This window comes from Peromyscus leucopus, unplaced genomic scaffold (genome assembly GCF_004664715.2).
Source record: "Peromyscus leucopus breed LL Stock unplaced genomic scaffold, UCI_PerLeu_2.1 scaffold_219, whole genome shotgun sequence".
In the NCBI taxonomy this organism is placed as follows: domain Eukaryota; kingdom Metazoa; phylum Chordata; class Mammalia; order Rodentia; family Cricetidae; genus Peromyscus; species Peromyscus leucopus.
In genome coordinates, this window is record NW_023505092.1 from 748,953 (window position 1) to 763,424 (window position 14,472).

A 14,472-nucleotide genomic window follows, 5' to 3' on the forward strand; every position below is an offset into this window, starting at 1 on the left:
ACAGAAAACAAACAAATAAACAAAAAAATGTACATTTGTGAGGAGGACAGTGTGAAGAAAAGTATAAAAATATTTTGTGATCCTCCTGCCTCCACCTCCTTCAGCAAATCCTACTGGTGTGTGTGATATTGTCTCTCAATATATTGTGCACCCTAATAAACTTATCTGGGTTCAGAGAAAAGAACAGCCACTAGATAGACATAGAGGCCAGAAAATGGTGGCCCACACCTTTAATCCTAGCCTTCTGGAGGCAGAGATCCATCTGGATCTCTGTGAGTTCAAAGCCACACGGGAAACAACCAGGCATGGTGACACACATTTTTATTCCAGCACTTGAGATCTCATGTCTTGCTTGGGAAAGACACATGCTTTAATCCTAGGAAGTGATGGAAGGAAGCAGAAAGGTATATTAAGGTGTGAGGACCAGAACTAGAAGCTCTATTAAAACTTTTAGCCTTTTTAAGCTTTTAGGCTTATTAAGCTTTTAGGCTTTTAGCAAGTTCAGCTGACATTCATTTGGGTGAGAACTCAGAGGCTTCTAGTTTGAGGAAACAGGAATGGCTGAGGTGGTAAGGTGAGGTTAGCTGTGGCTTGTTCTGCTTCTCTGATCTTTCAGTGTTCACTCCAAAACCTGGCTCCAGGTTTGTTTTTATTAATAAGACCTTTTGAAATTCGTGTTACAGGTGTGCACCACACAACCGGCTTGGACTACTAGAAATATTGGAGAGGGTGCCTAAACTGAACTGGCTTGCCCCATTGATCAGATCAGTGAATACCCTAAGTGTCATCACAGAGTTTTTCTCCAATGACTGATGGAGGCAGATGCAGAGATCCACAACCAAACACCAGACAGAGCTCCAGGAGTCCAGTCGAGAGGGAGAGAGAGAGAGAGAGAGAGAGAGAGAGAGAGAGAGAGAGAGAGAGAAGAGAGAGAGAGAGGAATTCTATGAGCAGTTGCATCAGGATCTGGGGAAACCTGCAGAGATGATCAAACCAAACTAGTGGGAACTCATGAAAGTTGAATCAATGGCTGTGGAGCCTGCATGGGACCACACTAGACCCTCTGCATGGTGAGACAATTGTGTAGCTTGATTTGCTTTGGGGAGAGGGGCTGGCGGTAGATTCAGAATTCATCCCCAGTGCATGAGGGGCTTTTTGGAGCCCACTACTATGATGGGACACCTTGTGCAGCCTTGAGGCAGGAAGGACTTGGACTTGCCTCTAGGGGATGTGCCTCCCCATCGGAGGCCTTGACTTCTTGTAAGGGGCGGTGGGAGTGGGTTGGGGGAGAGATCAGGGGTGGGCTATGGGAGGAGGGAAGAGGGGGATCTTTGATTGGTGTGTAAAAAGAATGAAAAATTTTCTTAATAAAAAATATTGAAAATCTGGTAGAATTCTGTGCTGAAACCATCTGGTCCTGGGCTTTTTTGGGTTGGGAGACTTTTAATAACTGTTTCTATTTCCTTAGGGTTTATTGGACTATTTAAATAGTTCATCTGGTCTTGATTTAACTTAGGTATGTGGTACCTATCCAGAAAATTGTCCATTTCTTTTAGGTTTTCAAGTTTTGTGGAGTAGAGGATTTTGAGATATGACCTGATAATTCTTTGGATTTCCTCAATGTCTGTTGCTATATCCCCCTTTTCATTTCTGATTTTGTTAATTTGGATTCTCTCTCTCTGTCTTTTGGTTAGTTTGGATAAGGGCTTGTCTATCTTGTTGATTTTCTCAAAGAACCAACTCTTTGTTCATTAATTTTTTGTATTATTCTCTTAGTTTCTATTTTTTAATTTCACCTCTCACTTTGATAATTTCCTGGCATCTATTCTTCCTGGGAGACTTTGCTTCTTTCTTGTTCTCCTGGGATTTACGCAGGGACGCTTGGCTCAACCTGGGAGGAGGGACTGGACTGGCCTGGACTGAGTCTATCAGGTCGATCTCAGTCCTCGGGGTGGCCTTGATCTGGAGGTGGTGGGAATGAGGAGTGGGGGGTGGGAGGGGCGCAGGAAGGGGGAGAACAAGGGAATCTGTGGCTGTTATGTAGAACTGAATAGTATTGTAAAATAAAATAAATTAATTAAAAAAATAAAAATAAACATTCATAAACAATAAAAAAAAAACAAAAAAAAATTTGTGGAGATGCCAGGAAGCCAAAGAAATGCTTGCTTATTTATGCCAACATCTAAATATATTAAATATATGTTAACCCAAAGTAAGTGAAAATTAAGTCTCCATTTATTTGTATTTTTTTAGATAATGTGTGTAATCCATAGCTTCTGAAAATTGCTAGAGCATGGTCAACTAGTTGCTTCCCTTCAGGAGGTTGAATAATGCAAAATTCTATTGACTGAAGAGCACTTTGGCATACGTTCTGGTCTATGGGGTTCTGCAAGTAAGCAGGAAAACAGTGGAAGAAGTCCAAATAACAGTGTCCTCAGAAAATGACCACAGATGGCGTTGATGTCCATGGTTCCTAGAAAAGGTGATTCCCTGACATAACTTAATTTCTTTTTAGCCTTCCTCTTCATCCTCTCTCCCTTCCCCTCCTCTTCCTTCCTGCTCTCTCTCCTTCTCTCTCTCTCCATCTCATTCATCTCTACTTTCCCTCTCCCTTTCTCATTCATTCATTCTCCTGCTCCCTCTCCCTTCCTTTCTCTTTTGTCTCTTCCATCCTGAGGATTGAACCCATGGCCTGCTCAAACATGGTAGACAAGGACTCTACCACTGAGCTTTATCCTCACGTCGAAATTTCTTTACCTCTGAGTTAATAAATAACTATCAATTGTGTAAAAGTACAAACCTTGCATAAAAATAGGCAGTATATAGAACCTAGAGAGAAACATACTTGGCAGCTCTACTGACTTCTGCTCACCTTTGTGTCTTCAATACAATCCATCTAAGTTTCAGTATAAGTGTGTGTGTGTGTGTGTGGTGTGTGTGTGTGTGTGTATACATGCACATGTATGTATGCTTTCAGTAAATTAAATGTGTAATTTCCTCCTGGTGAGTTTATTTAGTGTGCTACCAACAAATATTTTGATTCATTTTGTCTTGTTCAAGGCCCTTGAGCTGGAGCATTCCTCAATCTCGTTCTTCACAATTCCTTCCCATAAAATGACTGTACTTCTTCATTAGTAAATTTTTGCTGTGTTAATCTTAAGCTTATGCCTTAGCCAGGATGTCCTTGTACACTTTGTCCCCTATTAGTTAAAGTGATGTCATATATCAATGTATGCCCAAATTTTTGGCTCATTCCCCAAACCATCAATTTGGAGTAACTGTCACTTATTTCTTGTTTTTAGAGCTTTTTTATTTTTAAATTTAGAAACCATTGTTTTCTGCCTTCAGTGATGCACTTACTGCATTAGATATTTAAAAACTCAGAAAGTAATTTAACTACTATTTTATGTAGTATGATTCTCTAAACATAAATGTGATCATTTAACATTCTTGCATTTCCATACAGTTACTAGTGTAATATGACTGTTTTGTATACCAACTATTAACACAGAAATGTGAACATGCTCCTGAGTAATTATACATTTCTTTATATTTTCCCCTTATTTTTTGACAGTATTTGTTCACATATTTTAGATAATATTTTGGATGAATGAAATGTTAAAATTTCATATCATATAGATGCATTTATCTATATATTTTCTCTCCTAATTTTTCCTTTTAGATATATTTATTTCTGTATTAGCATAGCCCCAGATTTTGTTTTTGTTGGAATATATCTTTATTTATTGTATTTTAACCTTTTTTTAAATACATCTAAGGCAAATGCAACTTTCTCGGGTCACATGATATACTGTTTTATATAATTAGTTCAGAAATTTTGTTTTTAATTGGAAATTATGTTCATTTATATTAATTGTGATGAATTATGCATTTATATGAATCACTGTCTTGACACATGCTTATATCCATTTTCTGATATCTCTTATTTATACATTTGACTGCTTTTCATTTTAATATTTTCCCTGAGATTACTTGCTTGACTGATTATTTATGTATTTCCTCATTTATTTTACTATTGGGGTTTCCTACTGTATTTAGGCTGGCTGGTCAGTGAATAACAGGGTTTTGTCTGATTTCTCTACCACAGCTCTGGCAGCCATCTGAGCCATCTCCCTAGACAAAATTTCTTTCTATCAAATGTTGCTTCATCTATTCTGATTAACCATTTAGCTAAAAGATGAAATTAGCTATAACTTTAAAATTACTTTAAAAATAAAATAAGGACACATTTCTTAAATCAATATTTATTTTAACAAACCTAAAATAAGATAACGAGAAGAATTGTCAAAAGACTCCTTAGCACTGTTTTTTATGATTGTATTTTGCATGTATGCTCTCAAAGGGGCTGAAGTTACTGGACAACCTCCTGGAACTGGTTCCATCCTAATGCTACTTTTGACCTTGGCAGAGCTTGAACTCCGATCATCAGGACTGGTGGCCAGTGCCTTTGCCAACTGAGCCTCATCAATGTTCCAAGATTTGCTTACATTTAAGTGGATTGCCTACCAGCCTTTTCAGCTTCTAACAGCAAGTAAAGACAGTGGGCATAAGTGCACCATGCAGCTTGGTGGTTTATTTGAATATCATATCCATCCACATATCTTTTCAAAGTTAGATATCTGAATTTTTGGAAATAACAGGCTAACCTTTTTCTCTCTTAATGCGGATTCTCAAGAGCTAATTATTCTCATTTTTTGACTTTGCACAAATAACATTAACTTTTAGATCAATTGTAGTTTTTATGTTATGGACATGAAATTAAAAAGAAAGTATTTCTACTTGGTTGAGATTTATATGTTTTACATCTTAAGGAGTCTTCATTCCAACAAATAATGATCTAGATCTCTGTGACAGAAATCCCTTAGAGTGTTTCTGCTATCATGTGAATAAGTAGCATTCATTCTTCATGTAGCATGGACTGACACTGTGGTATAAATGAACTTTCTGTGGATAATTTGTAACTTCTCTGAGTCCCTGTCAGAATACTGTCAAGATGCATTTGGCAAATCTTCCCACATAATTGCTAAACAGAAAAAGCTAATTACATTTGTGGTAATCACAATGTGGAATACATACAAATCTAATCACAGCACAAAAAGTGTTTCTGTTTTCTTGTGCAAGTTCTGTTACTTGAACAAGAACCTATGTAATGTTTTTCTGACTGCAATGTGTAACTTAAAAGTGTTAAGCATTCTGATGATAGAAAGATGCTGCATATAATTCAGCCATGCAGAAGAGCTCTTGTTGGGGATGTGCTATCTTCTTTGAAAGACAGTGAGCTTTATTTTTCTGAAGATCTTAAAATTAACTGCTGTGCATGACTTTTTGAGTGCTTGAGGAATGGCAACAGTGGAGAAGAAGGAGTAACTTGGAATGTATGTTATTGCTTACTGTTCTGAAGCATTCCTCATCCCTCAATAAGAGTCAAAGCATTTCAGTTTATGAAGCCAGAGGTTGTGGCCTCCCAACCAATCTCAGATAATGTTCAACTACTTCATCCACAAGCCAACACTGAGTTTCTGTACAACATAGTTTAAACAACACTAAGGGAGGAAAAGATACACAAAACACCCAAAGCAAGGCTTATGAAACTCAAGTGTGTCAGAGACTTTTAAAACAAAAGAGGTTCAGATGTATGAAGGCCAACACAAATGTACTCATAGCATGAACAGCAAAGTCAAAATATAATGACCAAATTACCCATAATAATAGCCACCAATGAGAGTGACTTAAATGAAAATTCAGACCAAGAGTTCATGAGAATGATTACACATTTGTTCAAACATACACACACACACACACACACACACACACACACACACACACACACACACATACATACATATAGGATTAGGATTAGTAGATGAGATAGAGGAAACCAGATCAATCAATCAGTGACACATTTTTAAAAGAAAGTTCACAAAATCTATATAAATAAGGTACCATAAAAGACCAAATTTATGAATGGGCTCTTAGAAGAATGAGAAGGCATAGAAAATATTTTCAACAAAATCGTAGATAAAAATCTCTCAAATCTATAGAAAGAGATGCCCATAAAGGTATAAGAGTTATACAGGGTATAAAGCTTATAGGACCAGAAAAGAAATTCCCCATGCTATATTTTACTGAAAACATTAAATAACTCTGATGAAAAAAATGTATTGAAAGCTACAAGAGAGAAAAGTCACATCACATGTTCAAGTACATATGAATAATAGTTGATTTTCCAATGGAAACTCTAAAACCCAAAAGGACATGAAAGGATGTATTTCTTGGAATTTAATATCCTCCTTCCAGCCTAGTTCAGATTGGTTTACATGTAATATTTAATAAAAGTGTACATTTTCTCCTATATTTCTCTAAGTTTAGTGAGTTATATTTATTTCCTTTGCATGAAAATTTACTGTTACTTTTGTGGCATGACCCATCTTAATCATTAGTTAAATTATAATGACCAAGAAATAATTTCCATTCAGTCAGTATTACTCTCTCAGTTCTGCAGATATTATAACAGTTATTTATTTTGTCTAGGAGGATGAAAAATATGGGCAATTTTATTTTCAGGTTTTTATGTCAAGTTATATTCTAGCTCCATTAAAAGAGATGAAACATCACTATATGATTATATGTAACTCCCTCTCTCTCCCACGTACACACACCAATAAATTTGAAAAGTAAAAGAATTCTGAATCAGATAAGAACCCTCCAAAGAACTCTGTATATCAGTACATATATTAGTATTACTCTTTGCACAGGTGTGCTAAAAATCCAAAATGAGTGTGAAACTATCTGGAATCAGTATGACTCAGATAATGTACTCATGTCTCCACTGACCAATCAATTTTATTTAGTTCAAACATTTTAATGTAAGTTCTCATTTGACATTTCTGAGCCTCTAAACAGCTTCAGGTAATACACACACACACACACACACACACACACACACACACACACTAAATTTTCTGAAAAATAGTGCATTTGTGTCTGATCATATTTTTGGAGAGAGAACTTAATGTTTTCACCGTATTTGAAAAAGTGAAACTTTTCATCACAGTGTAAGAGATAAATACTGATTTCAAATGACCCATTGCTTTTAATTTTTAAGGAAAATAGTGAGCAACAACCAAATGTCCTTTTTCAAGTTCTATCATAAATGGTATTTCCCATATTTCTCCCAGTTCCCTGAGGAGATGGCTGTATTTCTTATTGTACATGCTGCATTTTTTTTGGGTCTTTAGGTAAGTGAAGGAATCTTTGATGTTGACTCTTTTATTTTATTTTTTTTTTTGATTTTGACTCTTTTAATGACAAACTGATTCTGCATGAACATCCTCCTTTGTTTTAAGGAGGAGAAAACAGTGATGGAGTGTGTGTTGTGTGTGTGTGTGTGTGTGTGGTGTGTGGTGTGTGTGTGTGTGTTGGGTATTTTTCTATAAAATGTGCTTACATGCCCTTGTGTGGGTACATGTTAGGAGTGGACTTAGCTTAATTATTATTGTAAAGATGAAAATATTCTGCTTCATGAAACTTAAGCATCTCCTTTTCTCTATCTTTAGTCCTCTCTGAACTCACTATACATAATGTGAAATTATATATCATATATAAAACAGTTGAAGTAGATGCTATCTCTATCTGTTCTGTCATGCTGAGATTTATATTCCTTCTATATATAACATGAATGTTTGAAATAAATACATAATTATTTTTTATTTGTTATGGTGTTAGGCCTAGAACCTAAACGTTATGCTTACTGAACAAGTTCTCTACCACTGAACTATAACCTCCACCCACTTGGTGTGATATAGGTCTCTATGCCCTATTTGTTTATACTAGTTTTCAAAGTATATACTAGACCTTCTAAAGAGACAGTGAGAAATAGATCAAAATCAATTATTTTTAAATATAAAAACAAATGTCCTTGAAATATTTACATTATTTTTTATTTTTACCCAGGCTGTTATTATTTTATAATAACTTCTTTCAATGTAAAAATTCAGAAGGGGAACTACACTCCTCTAATTCAGTATTCTGCAGATAATATGCCTACTTATGAAACTTAGCCTTGAGGAAGTCAAATGTAAGTGTGGTTTAGATATCCAGACATGCATAACTTCCAAACACACCACACCATGTAGGTTGTACCCAAGTCTAGAGCATCTCTGATATAATGAACATTTTGCCTCCCTGACAGCTGCTTCTTTTCTTCTTATAACAAATATCTTGTTAAATTTTTAAAATTTTGTTATTCTGAGTTATACAAACATGTCTGTTTTATGTAATTGACCTAATCATTATCCTTTGATTCATGTTGAAGAGAATTATTATTTTGTAATCTTTTAGCTTCGGGACAATGGGTAAAAGTCCTACCCCATGTGTGGAGCCACAAAGGTTCCTAGTGAGATCTGAGCTTGCTTTACCAGCAGAGCTGCATTACAAGATTGCTTGACCATGCGCAGGTTACCAGGTGTTTGAAAGTGTCTGCACTTGGCTGTGCTGGGGGGGGGGGGAGAGTTCTTTTGCTCTACTCCTTGGCATTCCTAAAAACCCTTTAGAAGAGACAGAAGGGGCTGGTGGATCATGATCCAGGCCCTTTCCCGAGGCTATCCTGTGTTCCTATCTGTTTCTTTCCCCTTTATTCTTCTATCTAAATCTCTTATTCCTCTCTCCTCCATAGTACCCTGGGTAAAAAAAGTGGGAACAGGTCTCCACACCCATGCATGATGTTAATAGTTTCCTGAAGATCAATGAATTGGCTACATATTACACTCTGAATTTATTAAACGTGTATAAAGAGAAGCGGTTGTTCAGTAAATCATTTCTAAGTTCAATTCACTGAATATAAGACTGAAAATAACAAGGAATTATATACTACAGTCGATGAATATACAAAAGAAAATACCTACATCATTTATATGCTAGGATTTGTCATAACTTTTACACATAATAGCTCATTTGTCATGACAATCTGCTTATGAATGGATGCTATTATAAACACAGTTAATAGATGAAAATTATAAAGTATGAAGATGTTAAATACTAAGAGACATGTGTATAAGCCTGGACTTTGATGCATATAAAAACTTCAGTCTCCATGCTCTGCAGACTCCATGAAGTGCATGTTTCAGAGCTTGTACTTCTATCACACAGAAAGATGACAATGTCAGTATCTTGTGTTGTCAGTAGTGAGCAAGACATTTGAAAGATACAGTGAAGCAAAAAGTGAACAGTTTTATGGTGAGCAAGAAAGAATTTATAAATGCAAAATTTAGTTCCAATAACAACAAAAATGTAACACTCCTCTTTAATCTTGTGTTCCATTCACTTGTATTCCTGTTTTTTTTTTTTTTCTCTCTATTCACAGTAACCAGGGTATGGAACCAATCTAAGCATCAAGTCCTTGATGGATGCATAAAGGAAACATAAGATAGATAGTAGATAGATAGATAGATAGATAGATAGATAGATAGATAGATAGATAGATGATAGATAATTTCAGCAATATAATACAGAATACTGCCATATGATACTACATGGTTGGGACTGGAAGGCATTGATTTAAATACTGTACACAGAACAGTAAACACTGAATGATCTCCACCATAAGATCTAAAAATGTTGAATGTACAGAAGCTGTCTTAGTTAGGGTTTGGTTGCTGTGAAGAGACACCATGACCACGGCAACTCTTATAAAGGAAAACATTTAATTGAGACTGGCTTACAGTTTCAGAGGTTTAATCCACTATCCTCAAGACTGGAAACATAGTGGCATACAGACAAACATGGTGCTGGAGAAGGAGCTGAGAGTTCTACATCTTGATCCACAGGCAGAAGGAAGTGAGTGAGACACATTTCCCCAACAATGCCACACCTTCTCCAACAAGGCCATGCCTTAATAGTGCCACTCCCTGTGAACTTATGGGGGCCAATTACATTTAAACTACTATATTCCACTCCCTGGCCTGCAACGTCTTGTGACTATATCATAATGCAAAATGTATTTAGAATAACTTCAAAAGTCTGCACAGTCCATAAAAGTTCAAATCTCTTCTGAGATTCATGGTAATCTCTTAACTATCATCTCATGTAAAACCAAAGTCAAAAGGCAGATCACATATTTCCCACATATTATTTCCAACATACAATGGCCCAGGATATACATTACTGTTTAAAAATGAAGGAAAGTTAGCCCAATATGGGAATATTGGACTAAAGAGAGACTGAAAACTAGCTGGGCAAAACTCCAAACTCTGCACTTCTATGTCAGATGTCAAAGTACTCTTCAGATCCCTAACTCTTTTCATCTTTGTTGGCTGCAACACCCTTCTTTCTCTTGGGCTAGTTCTACACCTACTCCAACAAGGCCATACCTCTTAATAGTACCACTCCCTATGAACCTATGGGGCCCAATTACATTCAAACCACCACAGAAGCCAAGTATAGAATAGGAGTCTGAGAGAGGCAGAGCTGTATGTACCTGCTCTTTTTGACAGGCATAAAAACTTCTGATCCTTGGGGGCACCAAGAACATAATCAGCAATACTATATTATCACTCTCTGAGAGTTAGACACCAGGACTTTGAGCACACTCACCATAAAGAAAGGGGTGAAATTTAACTTTATTGTGTGTTCATTGCTCTGCATTGAATCCTCAGTATAAGCATCAATTATGTCACATTGTGTTTAATACACAACTCACGTCATAAAGGTGGACATTTTAACTTGGGCTTCCTATTTTTTTTCACTTTTTTGAGAATTTCATGAACATGTACTGTATTTACATCATTTCCACATCTCTCCCATCCTTGGCTTCTAATATGTATCCCCACTTCTTAAAATCATGAACTCTTCTTCAATTCTTAGTTTGTTTGTTTGCTTTTTTTTTTGAGACACGGTTTCTCTGTGTAGTTTTGGTGCCTGTCCTGGATCTCACTCTGTAGACCAGGCTGGCCTCGAACTCACAGAGATCCTGGCTCTGCCTACCGAATGCTGGGGTTAAAGGCGTACACTACCACCACCTGGCTACAATTCTTATTTTAAATATATATATAATGTGTGTGTGTGTGTGTGGTGTGTGTGTGTGTGTGTGTTGTGTGTGTTGTTTATAAAACATGTTGAGTCCATTTAGTGTTGCTTATATGTATATGTGTTTATATCTGGCCACTAGGATGAAATAACCTATCAGGTGCTTGACCCTGAAGAAAATGTATTCTTCCTCCTTCAACAGCCGTATTTGCCTATGGATCTCCATCTAGTGGCAGGAACTTGTGAAAATCCCCCATCCACATTAGCATATACTGGCATTGTCACTATACCAGTCTTGTTTGGGTGAATTATTTTTGGAAATACATGGGTTCAGTTTCCTTGCCATGTCTAGAAGATGCTGTATAGCATATAGCAACAGGCATCCTGGTCCTCTGGCTCTTACAATCCCCACCCCCCACCATCTTCCATTATTCTTCCCTGAGGCTTAGTTGTAATAGTTGTATTGTAGATACATCAGCTGGGCCAGAAACCCCATGCCATTTATTTCTCTTTTGTTTTTATTGTTTTTATTACATCTAGTAGATACTACATTAAAGGTTCAACTTTCTTTTCCCACCTGAGTACACGTATATTCATGGTTTCACTTTAAACAGTTTTTTTCAATATTCAAACTGAAATTCCTCTGCCTTCCAGATGGACCATCTTGAATATTCTGTGAGTATTTATAATTCAGCAAGTCAGTCTTCTATCTGGCCCAACTTCTCTTCTACATTATTTTATTGAGTGAAAAGCCAATATGTGTTTTGGAACAGCAAACATATGCACAAAGCTGTTTTTTATTATTTGCACATTTTGCCATTTTATTTAGGGAACAGAGCCTTCCTAAAATCTGAAGAGATGGTTCATGCATATCTCTGAAGGCTCAGCATTCAGTTTGCAAATTTTAATGACACTTGTGCTCAAACAGTTTTAGAGTACTTTGTCATAACATGCTAACTGCTTTCAAATTCAGCATAATGAAGCACAAACATTCCCTTGTGGAAATAGTTTTGGAATGAATCTACAATATGATGAAAAAAGTCTTCCCAAAAGATTATAGTGAGGCTTATTGTACAAAAGCAAACAACACCCTTATGTTGTGTCAGGATCTGTAGAGAGTTGTATGTTAAAAACAAAAAAACAAAAAACAAACAAACAAAAAGTGATGATTTACTTTTCCTGGAACATCATATTACATTCTAAGTAAAGGAGTAGAAAGTAATAATATTTGATTTTGGTCACAATGTATAGTAAACAAGTAATCTTTACTCAAAACTGTTTATAAGAACGTTCTTTATACAAAAATAGCCTAAATTTATTTGTACGCATCAAACAATAGCAGGTGTCAGTTTGAACATTTTCTGTTAACAGTTACATAATTTTACCCTACATTTTCTTTCTAACCATACTTTATTCTGTGCAAAAAATGTAATTTATACATTAAAATACTAAAATAACCATTCAGTGTTCTTTTCATTCCATTGAAAATGGATTCTTCTTCCATACAATACATCCCAATCACAGTTTCCACTCCTGTAACTTCTGCCCACCTCTCTCTCCCTCAGATCCACTTCCTGAATTTCTTCTTCAGAAAAGATCAGGCACCATAGAGACGACAGCCAAACAGGACAAAATAAAATACAATAAGACAAGGCAAATGCCCTCATATTGAGGCTGGACAAATCAACTCAATAGGAGAAAAAGAGTCCTAAGAGCAGGCAAGAGTCAGAGACACACAGGAAATAAATAATCTCACACCAGCAAAATTAAAGAAGGAAGGGAAGTACAGACACACACAAATACACACATACACACACACACACACACACACACACACACACACACACAACTACCACCACCATCAACAACAACATGTCCTGCAGATGAAGGAGGAGGATGTCCTCAAATTCCTTGCTGCAGGAACCCACTGAGGCAGCACCAACTTTGACTTTCAGATGGAGCAGTACATCTACAAAAGGAAAAGTGATGGCATCTACATCATAATCCTGAAGAGGACCTGGGAGACGCTGTTCCTTGCAACCCGTGCTATTGTTACCATTGAGAAACCTGCTGATGTCAGCGTCATCTCCTCCAGGAACACTAGGGCAGCGAGCTGTGCTAAAGTTTGCTACCACCACTGGAACCACTCCAATTGCTGGCCGCTTCACCCCTGGGACCTTCACTAACCAGATCCAAGCAGCCTTCAGGGAGCCGCGGCTTCTAGTGGTGACTGATCCCAGAACTGACCACCAGCTCCTCACAGAGGCATCTTATGTCAACCTGCCCCCCATTGCGCTCTACAGACTCTCCTCTATGCTACGTGGGCATTGCCATCCCATGCAGCAATAAGGGAGCTCACTCAGTGGGTCTGATGTGGTGGATGCTGGCCCGGGAAGTACTCCGCATGCGTGGCACTATCTCCTGTGAGCATCCATGGGAAGTTATGACTGATATTTACTTCTAAAGAGACCGAGGGGAGATTGAGAAGGAGGAACAGGCAGTTGCTGAGAAGGCTGTGAACAAGGAGGAATTCCAGGGCGAATGGACTGCACCAGCTCCTGAGTTCACTGCTGCTCAGCCAGAGGTGGCAGACTGGTCCGAGGTGTGCAGGTGCCCTCTGTACTCATCCAGCAGCTCCCTACTGAAGACTGGAGTGCCCAACCACTGAGGACTGGTCAGCAGCTCCCACAGTGCAGGCTACTGAGCGAGTTGGAGCCACCACTGAGTGGTCCTGAGCTCCTCTGCAGACACCTGAGCAAAGGGGAAAAAAAGGTGGAAGGAAAATAAAGTTCCACAAGCTGAAAACAAAACAACATAACAGGAATTAATAATCATTTGTCACCGATATCTCTCAATTTCAATTCCCCAATGGTATGGTTGGTATAGTTGTTTTTTGTTTGTTTGAGATTTTGTGATAGGGTTTCTCTGTGTAACCTTGAATCTCCTGGAACTTGCTGGAACTGGGCTGACCTCAAATTCAGAGATTGCCTGCCTCTGCATTACCATGCCCTGCTCAATATTTGGTGTAGGTTTTTTTTTTTTGTTTTAAATTCTTCTTTCATACAATACATCCCAACTGCAGCCTCCCTTCCCTTCTCCCAGTCTTCCCATCTCACCTCTTCCCAGATCCATCCAGACCAGAAAAGCACTCAGCTCTACATTGCATTCCATTTAATAATAGAATATTTGGTAAGTTTTAGACAGAAGGGAAAAAGGGGGGGAGTTTTAGTCTATAAAATACATCTCTTCAGAGAAATTTTTGGTGTATTTGTTTTTATTTATTAATTTTATTAGCTCTTTCAGAATTTCTTCGAGAAAGTAGTTCTCTTTCAGAATTTCTTTGAGAAATTAGTTCTTTGAGAATATGTTCTTGAGCTGGGCAGTGGTGGTTCATGCTTCTAATCCCAGCACATGGGAGGCAGAGGCAGG

General features: G+C 37.4%; 1 pseudogene; it reads left to right on the plus strand.

Annotated features, from left to right (window-relative positions):
• Nucleotides 1-12,914: 12,914 nt before the first annotated feature.
• On the plus strand, nucleotides 12,915-13,778 carry LOC114692991 (annotated as a pseudogene).
• The last annotated feature ends 694 nt before the right edge of the window (nucleotides 13,779-14,472 follow it).